At 44.1% G+C, this 19888-nt stretch overlaps 1 protein-coding gene and 1 pseudogene across 4 annotated transcripts in view; both read right to left on the bottom strand.

The window, feature by feature from the left end:
• CALN1 (calneuron 1) overlaps positions 1-19888 on the bottom strand; it is a 520543-nt gene that overhangs the window by 136260 nt on the left and 364395 nt on the right. The gene's annotated exons all lie outside the window — the stretch shown is intronic.
• On the bottom strand, positions 11008-11113 carry LOC113594615 (uncharacterized; annotated as a pseudogene).

Raw genomic sequence — 19888 nt, 5'->3', positions numbered from 1 at the left:
CTGTTTAAATTTTTTTTTTCAACGTTTTTATTTATTTTTGGGACAGAGAGAGACAGAGCATGAATGGGGGAGGGGCAGAGAGAGAGGGAGACACAGAATCGGAAACAGGCTCCAGGCTCTGAGCCATCAGCCCAGAGCCTGACGCGGGGCTCGAACTCACGGACAGCGAGATCGTGACCTGGCTGAAGTCGGACGCTTAACCGACTGCGCCACCCAGGCGCCCCGCGCCCCCGCGCCCCACGCTGTTTAAATAGATGCCATCAACACACGCTGGTGTTGACAATAGGTTCATTATTGTAAAGAGGTTCAGTGATCGCCCCAGATGAATACAATAGCTGCATCAGCAGCAGGAGAAGGACGCCATTACCTCTTTCTGTCTTTTAGACATCATCAAGGTTTTCCTGAGAGGTCTATCTCATTTTAATATATATTCTTTTCATAGAGCTTTTAGATTTCTTTTTCTTTTTTTTAATTTTTAATGTTTATGTCTTTTTGAGAGAGACACAGAGTGTGAGCAGGGGAGGGGCAGAGACAGCGGGAGACACAGAATCCGAAGCGGGCTCCAGGCCTGGAGCTGTCGGCACAGAGCCCGACGCGGGGCTCGAACCCACGAACCATGAGAACGTGACCTGAGCTGAAGTCGACGCTCAACTGACTGAGCCACCCAGGCGCCCCAGTGCCTTTAGATTTCTAAGGTGTTTTCACATCTGTTACGGCATTTTATCTGCGTGCTAAGTCTTCCAAAATGTGGGTAAAAGCACACTGAATCACTGTAAATAAAATTTCCTTACAAATAAATATATACTAAGCGCTATTTGTGTGCTAGGCATTGTGCAGGGTACTAGGGGCCCGATGGTTAGCAGAGCTTGCAGGCTTATGACAGATAACAATTTCCATATTATGTGGTAAGTGCTCTAAGGGCAGCAGGCATACGTTTCTATAGGGGCATAGAGGAGGCACCCCTCTCCCAGAGGAATTGAAAGCTAGGGACAATCTTGAAAGGCAAGTTGGGGGTTGAGGTTTGCAGTGTAGAAAAAAAGACACAGCCTCAGCTCAGGGATAAGAGAGAACCTAGCCTATTGGAACAACTGAAATTAATTCATTATCGCTAGAGAATCCAGAGCGGGATGGGAACGGTGAGTGACTGCCATTAGTTTTAGGGCAGTTATTAATACTCCATCCTTATAACGTGGAAACTGAGACTCAAAGAAGGGAAGTCACTTATAAAGATCTAATGCACACCCCAAATTCTTTTGGGAAGACCCCTGTGGAATCTCCAATTCTAATCATAGTCTGGGTGCACACCAAGCTCACGCTGACACAGCCTTCTTATTATCTCTCACTTTACATCAGAGAGTTCTTGAATCTTCTGATTTCTGTCACTATTCTTCCCTAAGAGAGTTATCAAAGGACATCAAAAGAATTCTGAAAGACTGAGAGAGGAGTCTTTACATGTACATCAGTTTGACTTTGGTCATTGGTTAAACATCTCTTTAAAATGCTTTTAGTGGGTAGCTATCGTTCAATAAATGTGTGTGGCAATGAAATGCCCCTAATCTTGTCACCACTTTTCATCGGCCCCAGCTAAAAAGAATACACCATAATGCAAAAAACACATTTTTTTGTATGATGCTTCAGACCTTACAAATAACAATACAATAAAAAGAAAGATAGGTAACATTAATAGAACAGTCAGGTAATGTTCTAAATGCTTTGCAGTTAACCGCATTACAACTCCAAGAGATGGGTTCTGTTAGCACCTTTCTTTACATTTGGAGGAAGACAGAGGCCCAGAGGAGTAAAATAACTCACCCAAGGTTATAGGCTACGCACTGTTGACATCAGTAATCTGCACTTCATCACTTTGCTACATCTTCTGTAAAGACCAAACATTTGCAGGTCTATTGTATTTTTTAAAAAAGTTAAAAATTTTTTTCAACTTTTTATTTTAATTTTATTATGTAATTCGTTTCAAGTTAGCTAACAGAGAGTGTATGCAGTGTGCTCTTGGCTTTGGGAATAGATTCCCCTGATACATCACTTACATACAATACCCAGTGGTCGTCCCAACAAGTGCCCTCCTCAATGCCCGTCACCCATTTTCCGCCTCCCTTTGCCCTCCACCCCCATCAACCCTCAGTTTGTTCTCTGTAGTTAAGAGTCTCTTATGGTTTGCCTCCTTCTCTGTTTATAACTATTTTTTGCCTTCCCTTCCCCCATGGTCTTCTGTTAAGTTTCTCAAATTCCACATATGATTGAAAACATACGATACCTTTCTTTCTCTGACAGACTTATTTCACTAACCATAACGCCCTCCAGTCCTATCCATGTTGTTGCAAATGGCAAGATTTCGTTCTTTTTCATTGCTGAGTAGTATTCCATTGTGTGTGTGTGTGTGTGTGTGTGTGTGTGTGTGTGTGTGTGTGTGTCACAGCTTCTTTATCCATTCATCAGTTGATGGGCATTTGGGCTCTTTCCATAATTTGGCTATTGTTGATAGTGGTGCTATTTATTTTTGAGAGAGAGAGAGAAAGAGAGAGAGAGAGGGAGTGTGTGTGTTGGGGGGGGGGAGATTGGGGGAGGGGCAGAGAACGAGACAGGACCTGAAGCAGGCTCCACCCTTCAGCACAGAGCCCAACGCAGGGCTCAAACTCACAAACCACGAGATCATGACCTGAGCCGAAGTCAGACACTTAACCAACTGAGGCACCGAGGTGCTCCTCTATTTTTTTTTTCTGATATTATCAACTATGAGAGTCAAGGCAGAGGAAATATTATAAACACCTCGTTTTTGGTATATTTTAGAAACTGAGGTTCTGACACACACTGTGGCTTGCCCATAGCCGCTCATCTGATTTCTTGGCCTTCACGGCCCCCTCACCGGCCTCATCTATCCTGTCTGTTTGTATATGAGGAGACATTTGGGCTTTTTCTGCAGTTGTGTGAAGAAAGGAAAGCCTTTCCATAGGCAGGTACCCAAGTTGGGTAGAAGCAGGAGCCCCCTGGAAGCTTCTTTATTAATAATGATGATGACAGAAGTGATGCCTTACATGCAGGTAGCACTTTTTAACTATTTTCAGTGCATCTCTATATGTATTATCATGTCTACTCCTCCCAGTGTCCTTGGGGGGTGACTAGAAGTTGGATTTTTTTTAACCCATCTGGTTAGGCGAGGAAACCAGAACAGAGGTTTCATAACTTGCTGAATGAATTTATTCACAACAGTGTGGTCGACAAAGAGTTGTCTTCACATGTGGGCGAGGATCTAAAGTGAACAAGGAAATGAGCCCTGCGGTGTCTGGGGGACAGGTTTCCAACTAGAAGAAGACATAAGTGCAAAGGCCCTGGGGTGGGTACCTGCTTGATGTGTCTGAGGAACACGCAAGAAGCCAGAGTGGTTACAGCAGAGAGCAGGAGCTAAGGGTAGCAGAGGCACGCCAGGCAGGATTTCAGCTTTTAGAAAACACAAGGGGGAGCAAAAGAGTGACACAAGCTGTTTCACACCGCGACTTCAAGTCTGGTTATATTAGTAAAGGGCGGCGGGCAATGGCGGACACAGGAAGACCAGCGAGGAGCTACTGCACTAATTCAGGCAACAGACAGTGGTGGCTTGAACCAGGAGGAGAAGGGGGAGAAATAGCCAGATACTGGATTTAACACTCCCCCCCCCCCAGGAGGGTTAGAAACATAACACCTTTCAGGAGGGCCTGGGGGCTCAAGACTGAAATCCACTGTGCGGTCTGGCGCCCAGGCTTGCCGAGGGGCTGGAGACGGAACATGACAAAGTGGTGACATCCAAGAGAGGGTGTCATAGGAGTCTGGGGTTCAGAAGAAGTGTCTGAGCGTATGAATTTGGGAGACTTCAGCATATACAGGTATTATCATGGAGGTCATCAGTGACCTCGACTGGAGCTTTATTACAGAGTAGGAGCAGGAATGGAAGTCCGTCCCATCAGAGTGGACTCAGGAGTCAAGGTGAGGACAGACTGGATGGCAGTGAGGGAGTCCAGACTACTCTTTGGAGGGTTATCCACGGAGGGCAGAAGAGAAATGAGTTATGAGCCAGAGGTGGCGGGGGGGGGGGGGGTGTGGTGGACAGGGTTTCATTTGTTCTTTTCAGGACGAGAGTTGTCCTAGAAGGTTTGTATCCTAACAGGATGACGCAGTGGAGAGAGAGGGGACGACGCACATTTGACGTATGTTCGCTCGTGAAGCCTCAAGATGCTCAAGAAGATGGCCACAACTCCCACTTTATAAGCGAGGAGCATAAGTTAGCGAATTTGGAGATTGCACAGTAAAATGGCCCAGCTGGGGTTCAGACCCGGGTCTACCGGACCTCAAGATGAGTGCTTTCCCACTGTTCTGTGTGGGACGTGGAACATGGCACATCGGTTTCTTCGGGTTCAAAAAACCAATCAATGTGGGGTCTGTACATAAGGTGGACCTAAGGGTTTGAGGGTACCCAGGCTCAACGGGCCCAGAATGCTTTGGGGCTCAGGAGAGCCACCTAAGCTGCAGCCAAGTTCTAGCAAACCCTAGGATATACTTAATGCCGAATAGGCGGGGCGGCCCGCCCTGGGAGGAGGGTGAGAAATACAACATCTTTCAGGCGGGCCCGGGGACCCAAGCCTGGAATCCACTGTGCAGTGTGGCAGCCGGGTGGGTGGTCCCAGGCGAGCCCAGAGCAGGCGGATCGCTGAAAGCCCCCCGCCTAGGAAGGGAAGACGGAGCGGGCGGCATCTCTGGAATGCCAACAGCAGGAAAGAACTCCTGTGAAGGATGGGATGATTGGAGCACGTATGCATGCTGCAGGGAAGCAAACTACAACCGGGAGAGACTGCAGATAAGAGTTACTGAAAATTTTATGACTCTGTGTCATTCCAACTCAAAGTCTTGATTGAACTTAGCAATGCAGATCCGGTGAGCCAGGAGCATTTATATTTCATATTTTGAGAGCTGGTCCCTTCGTTTCCCTTCACGGGGAGCTTTATGAATTGGCGGAAGGTGAGGAAAGCTAAATGAGACACTGAAAGCGACGGTGCAATTAATCATCTTGTTTTTATCACCGCGAAAGTCGTGGCTCGGCCACTGGCGGAATCTAGCAGCCACTCCCGGCTCTGATCGACAATCCCCTTTCATTTTCCGTGCAAGAATTTTGATTTATTCTTTTTGGTGAGGTTGATAGGAGGGAGGTGGGCCTGTGACTCTTTGATTCATGGTTAACGCGGAAATTTTTCTTGACTGCAAGAAATTGAACATTATTGATTCTGGAAAGATGAAAACATGAAGCCATCTGATATAAAAGCAGAAAGGTCAAAGCCACAAAGGTCTGAGAAAGAAAACAAAGACAGCCTTTCGCAGGAGGGAACTTGGGCATGAAATACTTCACCCTCCAGAAGCTCAAACCCCCGGAAGCCAGCGCCTTCACACTTCGACGTTCCCCGCCCCCTACACCACTGCGGAGCCCTCAGCTTCCGGTTACCGGGATTCTCACGGAAAACCCGAGATGTTTTCTCAGCTCACCGGTCACAAGCCCCACCCCCGATTAAGCATCTTCAGTTCGCAGACATCTGAATGCATTGTGCAGCGGGGTGACTTAGGCGGAAATGAGCAGGTGGATTCTTTGGATTTCTGGTGTTGCTGGTGTTGTGGATTATTTGAACAGGGGAGGGAACAAGGGAGGTGTTTCATTTTAAGGCCAGGAAAGGTTGCTGTGACATGGCATGGTGCATTCGGTGTTTGGGAGGCTGGGGAGGTGGCACGGACTGACTGCTGTCCCTGTCACTGCACCCGCACTGCCGGCAGTGGATCGTTCTTCACTGCTACCTAGTGTTCCAGAGAATGAGCAAGCCACCATTTAGTCTTCACTATTTTTTTTTATTTTCTTTTAAATTTTTTTTAAGTTTATTTATTTTCAGAGAGAGAGAGAGAGAGGGAGGGGCAGAGAGAGAGGGCGAGAGAGAGAACCCCAAGCAGTCTCCTCACTGCCAGCGTGGAGCCCGATGTAGGATTTGAACTCACGAACCCTTGAGATTGTGACCTGAGCCGAAATCAAGAGTCGGCTGTTTAACGGACGGACCCACCCAGGTGACTCTCTTCGCTATTTTTAAAAAATGTTTATTTATTCATTTTTGACACAGGGCGAGCACAACAGGGGGAGGGACAGAGAGAGAGGGAGACACAGAATCCGAAGCAGGCTCCAGGCTCTGAGCCGGCAGCACAGAGCCCGATGCGGGGGCTCAAACTCACGAACCATGAGATCATGACCTGAGCCGAAGTCGGAGGCTCAACCGATGGAGCCCCCCCAGGCACCCCTGTTCTTCACTTTTTGATGGCTATCTGGGTGGTCTCCAGTTAGAGCTGGGAGGGTACTGTTTTGAATACTGGCAGCTCATGGGCCTTGGCGCTCTGTGCGCTCTCCTCTGTAAGGCACGCAATGGGAGAGGGATTCTCAGGCACCGGTATGCGTGCCGTTAAGACGGAGTGCCAACCCGTTTTCCAAAAACTGCATACCCGCGCTGGTAGGAAATGACTCTGGCTGCTCCTTGTCCTTGCCCACATGTGGTAATGCCATCCTTTTCCATGTTAACCGTGCAGGTAAGTGCGCAGTGGTGTTTCATTATGATTTCTTTATTGATATTTTTATCCAGCTTTACTAAGGTATACTTGACACGAAGTGGGGAGTCTGGATGAGTGCATATACCCGTGCGACTACCGCCCTGTCACACACACATGCACACACACATACCTGGTTCTGGTGAGTTTTATTCTTGGTGTTACACACAGTTCCGTAAACCTGATTGACTCATGGTCTTTTCTGAAGGCCTGAGAGACTATTATAACCATCACCATAATCAGGATATCAAGAAGTTCCTTCATCTCCCTAAATAGTTTTGAGTAAACCTTTGCAGTAAAGCCCTCCCCTCACCCCCAAATCCTGACAACCACTCCTCTGCTGTTCCTATAATCCTATCTTTTCCAGAATGTCCTATAAATGGAATCATACAATATCTTTTTTAAGACAAACTTTTTTCATTCAGCCGAAAGCCTTTGAGATTCACTGACATTCCTACATATATTAATAGTTTACTCATTTTTTTGTTGCTGAGCAATATTCCATGTTTTCCATGGTACCACAGTTTATCTGTTTACCAGCTTATAGATAATGTAGGTCATTTCCAGTTTTGGACAATTGTGAAAAGAGCTGCTATAAACGTTCATGCACAAGTCACAACTCGTGTGTGTGCATAGATTTCTTCCTTCCTTCCTTCCTTCCTTCCTTCCTTCCTTCCTTCCTTCTTTTCTTTCTTTCTTCCTCCCTCCCTCCCTCCCTCTCTCTCTTTCTTTTTCTTTCTTTCTCTTTCTTTCTTTCTTTCTTTCTTCCTTTCCCTTTTCTTTCTTTCTTTTCTTCCTTCCTTCCTTCCTTTTCCTTCCTTCCTTCCTTCCTTCCTTTCTTTCTTTCTTTCTTTCTTTCTTTCTTTTCTTTTCTTTTCTTTTCTTTTCTTTCTTTCTCTGAAGTAGGCTTTACACCCAGTGCAGGGCCCAATGTAGAGCTTGAACTCATGACCCTGAGGATCAAGACCTGAACCGAGATCAAGAGTCCAACGTTCAACTGACTGAGCCACCCAGGCACCCCAAGAGTTCTAATTCAACTAGGGTAAATTCTGAACGGGGGTGTTGGATCATATGTTAATCTTATGCTCGACTGTGTTTGAAAATGCCCAACTGTTTTGGCAGTAAAGTGGCTGTGCCATTTTACATTCCATGAGCAACATGTAAGAGTTCCAATGGTTCTGAATGCTCACTGACATTTAGTGTTATCAGGGTGTTTATTGCTTTGTTTCATCTGTTTGTTTTAATTTAGGCAATCTGACAGGTGTACCTCCCTGTGGTTTTAACTGCATCCCCCTCTAATGACTCATGATATTGAGTATCTTTTTTCCCTCTGCTTATTCACCATCCACATCTCTTCTTTGGTGAAGTGCCTGTTCACATGTTTTGCCCATTTTTGCATCGGGATGTTTGTTTACTCACTGTTGATTTTTGAAAGTTTCTTTGTATATTCTGAATAGGAACCCCTTTTGGGATGTGTAATTTACAGATATTTTCTCCCACTCCACTTTCCTTTTCATCCTTTTAACAGTATATTTATTTATTAATTTTTTTTTACAAAGCTTTTGATTTATTTTCATAATTTTTTTTCCGTGGAAGTACATTGGCATAAAATTTTCTATTAGTTTCCAGGTACACATTTTACTGATTTGATTTTTTTTTTTTTACATTATGAAATGATCCCCGTGAAAAGTCCAATTACCATCTGTCACTACACAAAGTTATTACAATATTATTGACTATATTCCCTCTGTTGTACTTTACACCCTTGAGACTTCCTAATTTTATGACTGGAATCCCCTTCACCTATTTCTTTTTTTTTAATTTTTTTTTTTAACATTTATTTATTTTTGAGACAGAGAGAGACAGCACATGAGCAGGGGAGGGTCAGAGAGAGAGGGAGACACAGAATCCGAAACAGGCTCCAGGCTCTGAGCTGTCAGCCCAGAGCCCGATGTGGGGCTCGAACTCACGGACCATGAGATCATGACCTGAGCCGAAGTCGGATGCCCAACTGACTGAGCCACCCAGGTGCCCCACCCTTCACCTATTTCATCCATATTCCGCTAATCCCCTCTCCTCTGGTACCCACCACTTGCTTTTCTGTATCTATGGGGCCATTTCTGTTTTGTTTTGTTTGTTCATTTGTTTTCAAAATTCCACACCGAAGTGAATCATATGGTATTTGTCTTTCTCTGCCTGATTTCACTCAGCATTGTATTGTCTAGGGTCATCCATGTTGTCACAAATGCAGGATTTCATTTTTTATTTTTTTTGGCTGAATATTATTCCAGTGTGTGTTTGTGTGTATATGAAAAATGCTGTAGTGAACATGGGGGTGATAAAGCTCTTAGAATTGTTATTTTTATTTTTCTCAGGTAATTACCCCGAAGTGGAATTGCTGGATCATGTGGTAGGTGTATTTTTAACTTTTTGAGGCACCTCTGTACTGTTTCCTGGTTCATTCCTACCAACAGTGTACTGAGGCTCCTTTTCTCCACAGTCTCACCAACACTTGTTATTTTTCATCTTTTTTTCTTTAAATGCTTATTTATTTTTGAGACAGAGCGAGCAGGGGAGGGTCAGAGAGAGAGGGGAGAAGGGAATCCCAGGCCGGCTCCACACTGTTAGCACAGAGCCCGATGCAGGGCTCGAATTGTGAGGTCATGACCTGAGCTGAAACCAAGAGTCAGAAGCATAACCCACTGAGCCACCGCGGCTCCCCTCCGTTTTGTCGTTTTTGATATTAGCCAATCTGACCAGTGTGAGTTGATATCTCACTGTGGTCCTGATTTGCACTAAAAGTTTTACTTTTGATGAGATCCAATTCCCTTTTTTTTTCTTTTATGGCTTGTGCTCTTGGTGTCATATCCACGAACTCTTTGCCCAATCCAAGGTCATGGAGGTCTTTGCCCAATACCAAGGCCACAAGTTCTGATTCACTCCCTACGGTTCCAATATCGGTTAGTTTGCAAAGCCTCTACAGTGCTATTCAGATGTGCCCTGGGTGTGTGCAATCCACTGGCCAGTCTACAACCTGGGTGATTGTCTACACTGTGGATCTGTCCTCAAAGCCTTTGGTATGCTGTTCAGAATCAGACCTATGCGTGTGCAACCTGAGTGTGAGCCCACAAGTTCATATGACTTTATGGACTTGCTTTCCAAGGTCTGTCTTCCATGTGTGCTCAGGGCCCCCCCTTCTTGGCCTTCTGGCTAAACAGTGGGGCTTTAGCTTCCAAGCTCTACCATATACTTTCCACAGCCGGTTCTGCAAGGAATGACAGAGAAGACACAGAGAGGGGGAAATGCAACCAGCTGGATGGTAGAGGAAACAGGAAGGACAACAAGGATTCCTCCCAGGGCCCTGGCATGAAGGCTTAGGCGCCACGAGGCTGGCACTTTTGCAGCCTCCTCTGCAGCAGGGCCTGGTTTGGGTGCTGGGGCAGAAGACAATGGAAAACATACGAAAAAAATATCCCCTACTCTCTATGTCCCAAAGGGGCCTGTTTCCCATTCCACAGACCAAAACAAAAGAAGGATTCTCCCGAGGGTCTTAACTTTCTGCCCCTCGTGTGCGCTTTGGAGGCTTGGGGATAGCTTTGAGTCTGAGCTTGGGGGACATCGGAGAATAAGAATGACAGGCAAGTCGCTGTCAGTTCAGTGGCACTTTGAGCTCCCCAATCCACCTGCTGGTGTTTACTTCTCCGAGTTCACAGATAGCTGCTCCCTGGGCATTATGCTGTTACATTGTGTGAGTGCTCTCTCCTTGCTCAGAACTAGAACGTCTCTCACTGTGAACTGAGTTTGCCTTTACCTGACGACTGATAATCTTCCTAGAAGTCTGTCGGTTATTTGAACCTACTCTTTCGTGAAGTGCTTCTTCAAGCCTTTGCCTATTTTTCTATGGGGCCACCTGTATCTGGCTTCTTGGTTTCTTAGTTATTCTTTATATATTTTGGAGATGTCCTTCTATGTATGTCTGTGTACATATGCATGTCTGGAGATAGATGGAACTATGTTCTCCCAATCTGTGACTTGTCTTTTTACTTGCCTTAATGGTGTCTTTGCATGAACTGACTTCATTTTTTTTTTAATGTTTATTTATTTTTGAGAGACAGAGAGAGACAGAGCACAAGTGGGGAAGGAGCAGAGAGAGAGGGAGACACAGACTCTGAAGCAGGCTCCAGGCTCTGAGCTGTCAGCACAGAGCCCGATGCGGGGCTTGCACTCACGAAATGCGAGATCACGACCTGAGCCAAAGTCGGCGCTTAACCGACGGAGCCACCCAGGCACCCCTCACTTCATTTTTAATATAGTCCTAATCATCAATCTTTTCCTCTATGGTTAGTGCTTTTCGTATCCTACTTAAAAAGTCTCTGCCTCCCCAAGGTCACAGGGATATCTCCCACTTTCTTTTTTAAAAGCTTCATTGTTTTTCAGTTAGCAATAATTGCATCTCGGACAAACCTCATTGGCTCCAATACTGCCAGTGCACAAAGCTGTAGAAGCCTTATTATTTCCACTTTTCACATTGAGACTTATAATTTACCTCGAGTTGATACTTGTTTATAGAATAAGATAGGGGCCCAGATGTAACCCGTTGACATCTTTGGAAAGGCTGTCTTTCCTTCACTGCATTGTAGTCTCTCCATTGCCATAAATGAACTAATCGTATTCTTCACATGGGTCTGTTTCTACACCTTCTGTTTTGTGCCATATGCTTTGTTTCATTCTTGCCCTGGGAACCAAGCCAGGCCATGAGACAGAAGTGGTGGAGAAGCCATACCATACAGAGGGACAATAAAGGCATCTGACCCCCCCCTCAGTTCACTGGTGCTACACCCCAGTTTGCTCCTGTCCATGGCTCCACTCTCCTTTCCGTGGACACTTGTTTAAAAACACCTAGTCTTGGGTGAGTCAGTTGGTTGAGCGTTGACTCTTGGTTTCAGCTCAGGTCCTTATCTCACAGGTGGTGGGAGAGCTCTGTGCCGGGCTCTGCACTGACAGCATGGAGCCTCCTTGGGATTCTCTCTCTCTCTCTCTCTCTCTCTCTCTCTCCCTCTCTCTGCCACTCCCCTGCTTGCACACATGCACTTTCTCTTTCTCAAAATAAATAAACATTTAAAAAATTAAAATAAAAACGCCTATCTTTGTGACTTGGGAAATACACAGGTTAATTTTCCCCTGGGTAATAAGCATCCTTTCCATGTAGATGATGCTTAAATCCACCAGAACAGTGGAGCTTTTCATATCGGGCCTTCCATGGAGAATTGTGTATTCTATAATCAGTGGTTTCCATGGCATGGATCACTGGATTGGGGGTAATCTGTTGTCAGGAGTCACAAGCCAGCAGCAGAGAGTGGGGATGAGGTCAGTCCTAGGGAAGAGTCCTATACCTCCTGATCGACATTAGTGAACTTAGAGTTGGGCTTCTCACCCTGCTCTCATCCTGGCCCATCTGAAAACAACTCAGTGAGACCCCTGTGGATAGTCTTCCCATTTGTCAGGGGTCTTATTGGTTGTCCCAGAGATACCTGGAATATACAGTTCTGGAGGGAAGGGAAGACCCTTTGACTTCTCCTCATGAGGACTTGACTCTCCCACCCATCTTAGGAAATTGCCAAATCCATGAAAACAATAGTCTCGATTCCCCAATCCTCTGCCGGTGGTCCCCTACTAAAGGCACTTTGAGACAACTTGCTCAACCTTTGGAACTGACCTGACCCATCACCGTGTACCTAGACAGGCTCTGTTTCCCACCCAACCTCAAAATAGACATTGCCCGCTGCATCTTCTTGACTGAGAAATTAGACCCTCAGGTCACTTCCCTACAAGTTGCCTGACCATCCATATTGGCTTTCTCTATGATGGGTGACCTTCATATGAGGGTTAAGCCTTCAGATGCTTCTACTCTGGGGGGCTTATAAGTCATAAAAGATGAGGATGGGCTGCTTGATCTAAAGCATTCCACTCTGTGGAAAGCTGTGGCATTGTCTGAAGTTAGGATAAATGGAAACCTGAATGATTTGCCCGCCTCCTTTTTAATCAGATTTAGTACCATCCTCAGAATGTTCACCAAAAGTGACTAACAATCCTTTCCCAACACATGAGGATAAGAGCATACCAGTTTTTTCTGATAAGTTTTAATACTATATGTGTAAAAGAGATTTAGAGTTTAGGACATCTCTGTATATTGTAGGCTTTTGACTTTTTACATTTCTGACTTTTGGAGGGTGAGGGGTATGGGCAGTGAATACTTACAGCAAAGGCAAGAAACAAATGCCATCCCACCTCCATCTCTATCAGCACAAGAGGACCATGGTCAAACTCCATGGCTCATAGGACCAGCACCTATTTCTAGTCCTGATTCCTTTCCATTCCTTGGCAAACTGAATGTGGTGCACCTTAGTTACAACCCTCCACTTGACCATCAGGGTGCAAGTCCCTACATGACTATCTGGTCCTGACATTAAGATCATTTATTTTCAAAGAATTTGACACAATTGGCCAAGTCACTATCATTATCCCTGAATTGGATGTGGATCCAATGAATCCGTACCTAGACTATTTAAGGTGCACCAGCATCACTTCCCATTCATTCATTCACAATGAGCCAGGAGGCTGTGTGGGAGACGCTGGGTATACAATGGCGTAGAAGACAAAGAATTGGATACGGAGCTTACATTCCCTGGGGATCTCTCTTTTAAAGACAGATATTTAAATGTTCATAGAAATTTGCCTACCAAATATATTTATAAATAGAACTGAGTTGTGCTCCATGATAGCATATGAAATACATGTGAGGAAAATGTTACCTATAGTTCTACCCTGGGAATCAGCCTCGTAGACCAGTAATTTGCAATCTCTTTTCTGGCATAAGATACTTAGCAGATTATGTTTACATTTGTACCATACTCCCATGGGTACTGTTAAATAAAATTCCCAAACTTCTCTCCTTGTTAAGAAAGAAAGAAAGAAAGAAAGAAGAAGGAAAGAAAGAAAGAAAGAAAGAAGAAGGAAGGAGGAAGGAAGGAAAGAAAGAAAGAAAGAAAGAAAGAAAGGAAGGAAGGAAGGAAGGAAGAAGAAGGAAAGAAAGAAAGAAGGAAAGAAAGAAGGAAGGAAGGAAAGAAAGAAAGAAAGAAAGAAAGAAAGAAAGAAAGAAAGAAGGAAAGAAAGAAGGAAGGAAGAAGGAAGGAAGGAAAGAAAGAAAGAAAGAAAGAAAGAAGAAAGAAAGAAGAAAGAAAGAAGGAAGGAAGGAAGGAAGGAAGGAAGGAAGGAAGGAAAGAAAGAAGAAAAGAAAGAAAGAAGGAAAGAAAGAAAGAAAAAGAGAGAAAGATTGAAAGGTATTCTGACAGTTCTCCATTTGCCATCCCCCAATCCATTCTCTTCCCCCTCTCTATCCCATGCCCAGGGAAGCCGACACCTGTGGGGTACATCTCCTAGACAACCTTGCGACTGGCTTCCAGTTGAGTTAGGCCAATGGGAGACAATGGCAGGAAATCTGAGGGCAGCAGAAGAGAGAGGTCAGGGTGTTTCTTCCCCGTTCACCTTCCGATAGGTGAGTGGGAACACCTCCCATCTGTGTGACCCTCGGGGAGCCTCACAATCTCTTGTTTGTTCCTTTAACCTGCCCACGCTATGTAAACAGTCTCTTCATTAACGCCTCCTCATTTGTATCTGGGTGCATTCTGTTTCTTCATGAAATTCTAATACACAGTGCAAGTGATAAAGAGGGAAATTGTGATTGGAATAACTCGAATCCACTCATATATGCACAAAAAACTAATGTTGGTAGAAGCAACTTACGTGTAACACACCTCACTACCAACACCGCTTCTAGGTTGGGGAACAGCTGCCCAAGACCAAGGCATATTTGGCCCCTCTGTGCTTGTGCCCAACGTCCAGATGGATGTTCTTGGACAACAGGAAGACTGAATACGTCCCCTCCTTTGAACCCTTTACCGTGGCGAGACTGCGGTGCTAAACACTTAAAGACAGTTTTACTGGGGCGCTTGGGTGGCTCAGTCAGTTAAGCCTCCGACTCTTGATTTCGGCTCAGGTCACAATCTCACGGTTATAGGATTGAGCCCCACATTGAGCCTGCTCGGGATTCTCTCTCCCTCCCCTCTCTCTCTGCTCCTCCCCGGCTCATGCATGCATGCTCTCTCTTCCTTTCTTTCAAAATATATAAATAAACTTAAAACAAAAACCAGTTTTATCTATAGCCTGCCACAGCAGACGTGGGTCTCTCCCTTCTCCTGCTTGATTTGTCAGAGACTGCCAGAGCAAATAAAAAAGAAAAAAGAAAAAGAAAAAAGAAACAATTAACATAAGGAAAGAAAGCAAATCCCGATGAGAGTAACGAAGTGGTAAGGGAAAGTGAAATCAGAAGAGATCGGCAGAACTCCCGTCAATCCAATTCTTACTCAAAATGCTAGTAACTGTGAAAGATTCAGGTACAATAAATTCTTATGCAGGAATCTAAGTTTGATTCTCAAATACTATAATGAGGACAGGTGTAGACACAGGTATCCAAGATTCGCAAGTGGTATTGAAGTTTTGGAATCTCAGATACCAGGGAAACCGGGAAAGTTTACTCTCCCCCGTGTCACAAATGAAGGTCCCCTGCCCCAACAGTAAGCTCTAACTTTCCCACCCGCTGCCTTTTTTTTTTCTGCCTCCCTTCTTCATCTCTAAATCCCACTCTTTTTCCTTTCTCCTCTTTGTCACCCACTCTAAGGTATTTGATACATGTCTTTAGGCAGGTTCCTTTGCAATAATAGTTATGATAGATAATACTCTGGGAGCACTTACCATATGTTCTAAATGTTTTGCATACATAAACTCATCTGATCAGAGTAACAGTGCAATGAGGTGTCGCTATTTTACAAATGGGAAAACTGAGGCACCAAAAAACGAAGTAGCTTGCTACAACAAGCAGTAAGTAGTGGAACCTGGGATTTGGACCCATGAGTTCTGGCTCCAGAATCCATTCAACTGTCCATGTGTTTTAGACTACATAAATGTATCATGCTATGAATCTCGTTGTGTTTCTTTGTTGACTGAAGAATCCATTTTTATGATTTACCCACATTGTTATAGATGCACATCGGGATTGTTGCAAAGTATTTCATACTGTTCACACGCACCCATTCCCCTAGGGATGGACACCTAGGCTACCTCCAACTCAGTACCACAAACAGATCATAATAAGCATCCTCCTACATGCCCTTCTACAGTCCTGTATGAGAATGTCCCTAGGAAGAATACCCAGCCTGGGATTTCTGGGCATATGCCCACTTAATATCATTAAATACTTACAGATTGCCCAAGCAACTTTCGAACTGAGTAGAGGAAATATTTACCCATTCTTCCCTCCCTCCCTCCCCACCTTTCATCCTCCCTATGTTATAGGCCCTGAGCTAGAAACCGAGGATATAAGCATGAACAAGAAAGATGTGGACCCTAGTCACACTGAGCTTACAGTCTAGCTCCTACCCAACTTAAAAGTGTTTCCATCAGACAAAAACAAATACTGTATGATCGCACTTGTATGTGAATCTCAAAGAACCCCAAACTCATAGATACACAGAACAGATCGGCAGGGGTAGGGAGGGTGTGTGAAATGGATGAAAAGGTACCAAAAAAAAAAAAGTGTTTCCATGGATATGACCTTATCTAGTTTTATCCTGTGACCATTAATATCATTTTCAAAAGGATAACTCCTTATTCCCTTCCAAAGCATAAATATATTTAATTTATGGAGCATCGCATTCAAAGTGTATGCCTGTTTTCCTCTGTATACATTACAAGTCTGAGCGTCTCAGACAATATTCTACATGAGGTGGTCTTTAGATACCGTGCTTCCAATATTGGCCAATGCAATTAGCGCATGGAGTAATCTGTAGGGGATCAGATGGTTTTATTGATTTGGGTTGAACACAGAATCAGCACCTTAAAAATACCACTGGGGTGCAAGTTAGTAGAAATAGTTTTTGAAGATTCAGGGAAGAACAGAAATGCCTTCTGGCTCACGTTTTTTTAAGTGTGCCTTTAATTGCTTAGATAACGACTTTTGGAAAAGCTTAATCATTTGTGCGCGCTCTTTTCCTCCAACGTTCTGTAAAACAATACTAAAAAATTCCTCCCGTTTGCAGACATGATTTTACTGACCTGAGTCAGGAGTATCTTTACCAGGCATCGAACCCATTCAAGAAAGGAGGGTTTCAGAGTTAATGTTAAGAAACAATAAACTATGGGGCACCTAGGTGGGGTCAGTCAGTTGGGCAAATGACTTTGGCTCAGGTGATGATCTTAGGGTTCGTGAGTTCAAGCCCCACATGGGCTCTATGCTGTTAGTGCAAAGTCTGCTTCAGATCCTCTGTCCCCCTCTCTCTGCCTTCCCCTACTTGGGCTCTTACCAAAAGTAAACATTAAAAAAGTATATATATTTAAAAGAAACAATAAACTAACAAAGAAAAAAAGAGACAAAAAACGAGACTCTTAAATACAGAGAACAAACTGGGGGTTGCCAGACAGGAAGTTGGTGGTGGTGGTGGCGGGGGGGATGGGTGAAACAGGTGAAGCGGATTAAGAATACACTTATCATGATGTCTGGCGCCTGCGCGGCTCAGTCGGTTAAGCATCTGACTTCGGCTCAGGTCATGATCTCACGGTTCATGAGTTCCAGCCCTGTGTCGGGCTCTGTGCTGATGGCTCAGAGCCTGGAGCCTGCTTCGGATTCTGTGTCTCCGTCTCTCTCTGCCCCTCCCCCACTCATGCTCTGTCTCTGTCTCTGTCTTGAAAATAAATAAACGTCAAAAAAAAATTTTAAGAATACACTTATCATGATGAGCACTGAGTGTTGTGTGGAGTGGTTGAATTGTTATATTGTACATCTGAAACTAGTGTGGCACTATATGTTAATTACACTTGAATTTAAAAAATAAGTAAAAATTAAAAAAAAGAAGCAACAATTAACAAACACAAAATGCATATAACCTACCACTGGATTCTATCAGAACAACTGAGATATGTCCTTGGTTCAGCTTCCCCAACAGATGCTGTTTCTGGAAATGTTCTTTAACAAAACGTCATTTGACCTTTATTAAGAACTGTTTAAGAACAATCTCTTTGAACTCTTAAACACAGAGAACAAACTGAGGGCTGCTGGAGGGGAGGTGGGTGGGGGGATGGGCTAGATGGGTGATGGGCATTAAGAAGGGCATTTGTTGGGATGGGCACTGGGTGTTATATGTAAGCAATGAATCACTAAATTCTACCCCTGAAACCAATACTACGCTGTATGTTAACTAGCTTGGATTTTTAAAAAAAAGAACAATTCTCTTTTTAACGGATTCACATGTCTATTCCAATAATGCAATGGATAAACTGTTCAAAACTGATACAATCAAAATATTAAACCTAAAATGAGAAAAACATATAGAAGAAAATGCAGGAGGCCCCCCCTGAGTTAAGCAAAGACTTCTAGGTAGAACACATAAAATGTGAATCATAAGACAAATATGACAAACTGGACTTCACAAAAATGGAAGGCTTCTTCTTTCAAAAAGCACTGTTAAGGCAATGAAAACACAAACCATCATCAGGCATAAATATTTACAAAACAAATACCTGTTTAAAAAAAAAACTTGTGTGCAGAATATATACAGAACTCTCCAACTCAACGATAAGGAAATAGTCAATACAGTAAAAGATGGGCAACTGATACAACCATAAATATCACTACAGAACAGCAAGCAAGTGGAAAGAAAGCTAATAAAAGTCATGATAAGTTACCACCAGAAACCTACTAGAGTGTCTAAAATCAACAAGGAATAAAAAAGGTGAGAATGTCAAATGTTGGCAAGAATGTAGAGCAACTGAAACGCTCAGACATTGCTAGCGGGAATTAAAAAGGGTACAACCACTTTGGGAAACATACACCCACCACATGACCCAGCACCCTACCTAGGTATCTATGCAAGAAAAATGAAGACGTACATCCATATGAAGACTTGTACATGAGTGTTAACAGCAACCACATTCATCATCACTCTGCACTGGACTGAATGCGTGTGCCCCACCCCACCCCCAAATCCCTATGTTGAAATCCTAACCCTCAAGTTGGTGGTGTTAGGAGGTGGGGTCTTTGGGAAGTGCTTAGGTCATGAAGACTGAATCCTTGCAAATGGGCCTAGTGCCCTTATAAAAGAGATCTCGGGGAGGGAGCTCTCTTGTTCCTTCTGCCATGTGAGAACACATGGCTGTCTGTGAACCAGGAAGCAGGCCCTACCAGAACCAATTCTGCTGGTTGGTTCTTGGACCAACAATTCTTGGACCACCAACTCTGCTGCCTGATCTTGGACCGCCCAACCTCCAGAATTGTGAACAATAGACTCCCGTTATGGATAAGCCCCCCCAGGCTACCATATTTTGGGATAGCAGCCCAAATGGCCTGAGACACACTTCAGACTGGAAATAACCCAAATGTCCACTAATTGGTGAAGGGATAAACAAACTGGGCACAAGCTAGAGTAGGGCACTGGAGTATTACTAGGCAATCAACAGGAACGGACTGTGGACAGATGCAACACAGATGAACCTCTCAAGTATTCTGCAGCTTGAAAGATGAAAAGGTTACATCTTATATGACTACAGGATGTTATAGAAATGTCATATTTCTACATTACTGTAGACAGTAAGACCAGATCAGTAGTTGCTAGGGGCTGGCTAGGGGAACCAAGTCCGAAGGGGCACGAGAAATTTGGGGGGTGATAGAAGTATTTTATATCTTTCTTGTTGGTGGTGGTTACACGAGTGTATAAGCTTATCAAAATTGATAGAACTGTACATCTAAAAGGCATTTTGGAAATTACGTATCTAAATATTCCACCCAATGTCCTTTTCACACGGAGCCACAGAAGAAATGTCTGAATACCAAAAACGGTTGTATTTCTCTTGAGTACCGGGGTTGCTGTTATCTTTTGGAGACTGAATCACAACTGATTAGTTACCTCCTTGCCTCAGCTGTGAAGGCAGGGAGCTGAGAACACCCATGTATTGGGTATGAATCTTACCCTTGACATCATTTGATTTCTTCTTCCTCTTGACCCGATTTCTTCCTAACAAATTCTTCTATCTTAATGTCATCTATGTATTTTTTGGAGACTAAATATTTTTTTCATCAAGGTACAGTACAGTCAAGTAAATACATCATAGGACAGGTAGTAAGTCACAGAAGTGTTTCCTCCTGATATGCATTAATAAAAGTGCA

This window comes from Acinonyx jubatus, chromosome E3, assembly GCF_027475565.1.
Source record: "Acinonyx jubatus isolate Ajub_Pintada_27869175 chromosome E3, VMU_Ajub_asm_v1.0, whole genome shotgun sequence".
NCBI classification, from domain to species: domain Eukaryota; kingdom Metazoa; phylum Chordata; class Mammalia; order Carnivora; family Felidae; genus Acinonyx; species Acinonyx jubatus.
This window is presented reverse-complemented; position numbering and strand designations above follow the sequence as displayed.